Below are 6,037 nucleotides of genomic sequence, written 5' to 3' on the forward strand. Positions count from 1 at the left end.
TGTTAGAGCGAGCTTGAGCGGAGTCTCGGGGCACATATTTGGCTTTCTCTGCCAACATCATTCGTGTGCAGTGGGGCCTGTGAAAGCTCAACTTTGTTTCAGAGTTCCCGCATTTTTTTTAAAGTGTCAAACTGTGCAAACTCACATCATATGCGTCAGGTGCACATTAACCCATTAAAACCGGGAAAGCCTCTGCGTCATTTTAGCTTTTTATGCGTCAAAAACAGTAGATATACAACCTCATCTACATCTACAATTTTTGGGGGACAACCACTGGTTTAGAGGGCATTTGTAGAACCGGCCTCAGGTCTTATAATGGGTTAAAACACTTTTGTGATGGATGTTTCCTGGGTTGTTGATCTAAAAGCCACTGAACCAATAGCCCAGCGTTGGTTCAGTGTGGTGTGTGGCTGTTAGAGTCCCTATCACACTCTGGTTATCTATTAAAACAGCCATCGCCTGGGTTACAGGGCTAATCCCGAGCAACAGTGCGACGATAATTAACCCGACCGTAGTGAATGATTGTCCGGCTGAAATCGCGGTTCGCAGAGATTACTGTCCGAACCACATAGCCCCATAGCCCTCGTTTGAAACGAACCTCATGTTCCATCGTGAACAGAGTGATAGAGCTGAATTTATGTCTCCCCGGAGAGGAAAGGCCAATCTTTAGAGAGGAAACAGTCCACTTTCTCTTCTCTCTTCCCTCACTTTAACTTGGGAGTCATTTATGAGGCGCGTGTGATGTACTTGACTTGGACTACCAACAAGCTTAATTGAAATCATGTAGATGACATGGAAAAACACAGGTTTCTATTTCACCGGGGGGGGGGGGGGGGGTCCCTCGACATGTGTGTGTGTGTGTGTGTGTGTGTGTGTGTGTGTGTGTGTGTGTGTTGGTGGGGGGGGGGGGGGGTTCCTCGGCATGTGCATGAAGTGTGCTGTAAATCACAAGGGATGGAGAGAGGGAATATACAACGAACGACAGGCCCCTGGAGGCAAATCTTTAACCAATCCTCATGTGGGGGAGATCAGATGCTTGTGAGGCGAAACACTCACACACAGTTGTGGAAAGTAACTAAATACATTTATTTAAGTACCAGTACTTGTACCAGCCATTTGAAAATAGCATCGCGATGCGACGCATTGTGAGCTTGTAGATCAGCTATTTTCAAAAGATTTATATACATTTGAAAACTTGATATGGGACATTCTGCATAATGAATACTTTTACTTTTCGTACTTAAAGTACATTTTGATGCCAATGCTTTTGTACTTTTAATCAAGTACATTTTGAATTCCAGACTTTTACCTGTAATGGAGTATTTCTGTATTGCAGTATTTATGAAGCAAGTCACTTAATGAATAAATAATGTGTTGTGCGTCCACTGCTCACACATGAAGGATGTTCATCATCAGAGAGAGAGAGAGAGAGAGAGAGAGAGAGAGAGAGAGAGAGAGAGAGAGAGAGAGAGAGAGAGAGAGAGAGAGAGAGAGAGAGAGAGAGAGAGAGAGAGAGAGAGGCTCTTGAGGGCCAAGCCGGCGCTCCTGAACCTCCATGGCCGTAGCACAGAGAAATGTGTGTTTGGACAGTCCGGTTGTGGTGTTGAGCAGGAATGCGGTGTGAAATGCTTTCCTTCAGGTCCACCTCTCCTCGTGCTCCTCCGGGCTATTTATATACCCCCTATCTCCAAGCGTGCCCCACCATTCTGAGGCAGAATCGACTGCAAGCCATCTGGCAGCGTGTCAAAAGAGTGGGAGATGTGCGCCCGCGTGCTTCATGTTTCACATTTTTTTCTTCTCTTTCCTTTCTTTTCCGTCCTCGTGTTTATCGGTGCCGTTTGCCATGTTGGCATGGCCAACCGTCAGCCGCGTTCCAGCACAGTTGGTGGTGGTGATGCACGTATGTGCGAGCGTGTGTGTGTGTGAGGGGGAGAGTCTCTAAGGAAACGGGAAAGCAATAGTTTATCCGTTCTGTTGAACGTGTGTACTTGAAGCTGTGAGTGGCCTCTTGAGTGTCATCCCAGCTAATCACCCATAAATAAATGATGATGCTGAAGGTGCAGCGTTGTAATGAGATGGGCCTCGAGATGCTTGCCCCCGGGCTACAGCGCTTGATGCCACTGGGACAGGGTTTTCGGCTGATCGCCCTTCCCCTGTCAGCCAGGACAGCTGCTTGATGACTTCAGTCCGCTTTAGCTGCTGCGCCGTATACCGCTAACCGGCCCACATCAATATTCATGGGAGTGATATCTGGGCATGTCACGTAGCTTGGCGTTAATATTAATGCCGGACGGTTTGCTGAAGCCTGTGGCTCCATCATGGTGATTGCCCTTCTACAAGGGCACGAGGGGAAGTTGCAGAGGCCTCTTAGCTTGACGCAGCGTGTAGAAAGCTGAAGATGGGCGGGTAATTGGCCGCGTGGCTTACGGCCCGATGGCGAGGAATCCCTCAGGTGACGATGGAGAATCCATCCAAGTTAAATCCCAAAATGCGTGTATGTTTATTCAAAGGATCGCTTCTCATACCACCAGTCCCGGCATGTCAGCGTAATGCTGTAATCACTGCACTGAGTTACATGGGGATGTTTAAAAAGGTGTTTCCCGTGTAGATTCCATCATCAGCATCCATTAAAAGCTAAGCCAAGTAGCCCTCGTTGTTATATACACTTATGGGTCTCGTAAGGGTAACCCTCAGAGTTAAATGAACAGATTTGACTGTGTATGTACATTTTTAACCAAGCTAATATTCAGACCCTGTCCACATACGTATTTCTTGTCTGTGTGTTTGGGCCTGTCATCCACAGGCAAACACGTTTTTGACCCCTGAAAACTATAACTTTTTGGAAAACTCCATGGTGAAGGCATTTAAAAATGCCATACTTGCATTGCCGTGTGGACCAGAGTTTGTTGTTGCTTGTGACATCATCTCCTTGCGCCGTTATGTCCTTCCTTTGTTTACATCACATTCACACACATTTTACATTTACACATAAACGTACCGTTACTATCCCATCATATTGAGGAACGGGTGTCTACTATACGATCCAGCCGTCGCTGGTTTTATTCTGGTACGATAGGTAGTGACTGTAACAAGGCTATGTAAAGGGGGAGAGGTCGGATATACGTTACGTTCTAGGCACCGATGGAATGCACCGACGTTAATGAGACAAGGGTATGAATAAATACTCTCTTTGAATGATCGCAACCGTTGTCAAGCAATCGTTTCGGGGAAGTAAAAGAGGACCTAACACACTGTTCTCTGATCTCTTGTTTTTCCATGTGCACGCTGTATTATTTTATAGAGGTATCCAAAGAGCACTGAGTAAGCTTCTGATTGGGCTGTATCATGGGCTGTCTTTGTGAGACTACAGGTGATGACAGGCAGTCAGAGGACAGTCTCGTGATGACGGCCACGTTTTTGCATAATGGATGGAGATATTTTTTCTATACGTATATGCGGTGGTGGAAAAAGTACTCAAATTCTTTACTTAAGTAAAAGTACCAATACTGCAATAAAGAAATACTCTGTTCAGAAGTCCAGAATTCAAATTGTACTTGAGTAAAAGTACAAAAGTATTGTCCTTAAAATGTGCTTTAAGTACCAAAAGTAAAAGTACTAAAATGTTTGAAAATAGCAGATCTACAAGCTCACGTTGCGGTGCGACGCGTTGTGAGCTTGTAGATCGTCTATTTTCAAATAGCCGATCTACATAAAATAGGGCTAAAGCGGTTAATGTATGTTTCATAATATCAAGTTTTCAAATAATTGTAGTGGAGTAAAAGTATTATTATTTGCCTCTGAGATGTAGTGGAGTAGAAGTAAAAGTACAGAAAATGGGAAATACTCCATTAAAGTAAAAATCCCTCAAAAGTGTACTTAAGTACAGTACTTGAGTAAATGTACTTAGATACTTTACACCACTGCGTATATGTAAAAAAAGAAAGAAAAAAGATTGGAGGAGGAAATACTCATATAAAAAAAAAATCACCACTTAGACAAGAAGAACCAAGGTGACATTTGACCAAATCTCTCTCTGTGCCTTAAGTGCTTTATGTACGCTAACAGAATCTCAGACAGACCTGTCAATCTGTCAGGCCGGAGCAGAGCACGCAGGCGGACAGGCGTCTGTCTGGGTGGGTAATGGGATTGCCTCCCGGGGTTGGCCCGCCTGAGGGCCAGGAGAGGTTAGTGGGGAAGTGACCTAGTGGCCACCCAGAGTTTTCCCCGTGTGTACTAGAGCTCGGTCGAGCTTGTCAAGGACACAGACAGGATTTGTATGCGTACAGTGTCTCCTGCCTTGACGTTATTGGAATACAAAACCAGAGCTGTGTGTGTAGGCCTGTATTTATCTATTTTGTAAGCAGAGCTGCAGTGTTACAATGTACCCGGACACATTTTGTCTTCATTGTGAAGACGAAAGCATATCGTTGCTGTCGGGCAGAAACCTCTTTATCTCCATATTCCAAGTTTTGTGTTTTTTGTAAATTAACTCCCTACTTCAGGGGTCTTCAACAGGGGGTCCGGGACCCCTAGGGGGTCCTCAGAGTTACTACAGGGGGTCCGCCAAATCTTGTGATTCATGTGCGATATGATTTTTTTTTTTACCGTAACCACTTGAACCCTTACATCCCTTTTCTGAGGAGAACTTCAGCCAAAAATAGCCGATCTACAAGCTCACAACGCCTCGGCGTTGTGAGCTTGTAGATCGGCTATTTTTGGCAAAGAGGTGTAGGTGTAGAGGGAAAAAAAAGAGCAGACCAAGTAAACAAAAAAAGTGTAATCTGAAACACAATTTTATACAATATAGAGGGGGGTCCCTGCTTCATCTCTCTCTCAGCTAGGGGGTCCTTGGCCTGAAAACGTTGAAGACCCCTGCCCTACTTGATCATACTACAGCGTCACACGAAAGCATCAAAAGTAGCAGATCTACAAGCTCGAAACGCGGCGCGAAGCGACACGTTTCGAGATTGTTGAACTGCTACTTTTGACGCTTTTGAGTTTTAATCCTGAAATTCTTTTTTTTCTTTTTACTTTTCCAAGATTCTCATTTACACCTGGGTTATATAGTTTTATCACCATGTTTACAGCAGTACTGTACTATAGGTGTGGCAGTCTAATGTAAATATGACGTGTGTCAGTTTATTGCTTTCTTAACATGTCTGCGAGATAAAAGAGCAGCTGGGTATAGATAAGTGTCAAATTGAAACACACCCAGCCTGCCTTTAACCTCCGAACACGGGATAGTTTCCATTTTATGGCTGGGTGGGTCTCCTGCTCAACTTGACGGATGAGAACGAGGAGCGCTATCCTGGCTAAGCGTCTGCTAGCATTTGAAGCAAAACCTTGCACAGCCAGCGTGTGCGTGTGTGCGTGTGTGTGTGTGTGTGCATTTATGTGTATTTACAGTACTGCTTTCCATCACTGTCAGTGGAAGTGTGCTGGTTATTTCCCTAGCCTGTTTGTCATTACATCGTTGCTCTTGGTGCCCCGGAGGATTGTGGGGGATATAGTATCTGTGGGGGGACCCGTTGGGTTTCACAGTGAAAAGGCGCCGCAGCAGGAAGCCTTGACTCGTGAACTCCGACCTTCGATCTGTGTGCAGTTTACGTTTCACGTCCTGCACGGATGAAGGCTCTGCAGATGAAGCCAGTGGCTGGTTATCTTTAGCCTCATCTCTAGGTTTCATTACACTTAACCAAGCCGGTTCGGCACAAATCTGGTGGTTGTTATTTTTCCCTCTCTTGGAAAAAACGTCATATCAATTTGATCAGGGGGTGACTAATTAAAGGCTTCAGAGACTCCCGTCAGTAACGGACCCTGTCGAAACTCTATCACCCCATTATTACTTGGTTTGCATTACGCCCTTTTCAACCAAAAACATTCCAGGAACCTGGGAACATAATTTATAATCCGAAAGATATTCTTGTTTAGATTTGTAAACTGTGTTTTTTTCTCCAGTATAAATAAACAATAAACAACATACCGGTACTTAAACTAGCCTTTTAGAGTTGGGTTAAGAAAATTCCAAAAAGCTTAC

This window comes from Gymnoscopelus braueri (genome assembly GCF_963280865.1).
Source record: "Gymnoscopelus braueri genome assembly, chromosome: 3".
Lineage (NCBI taxonomy): Eukaryota > Metazoa > Chordata > Actinopteri > Myctophiformes > Myctophidae > Gymnoscopelus > Gymnoscopelus braueri.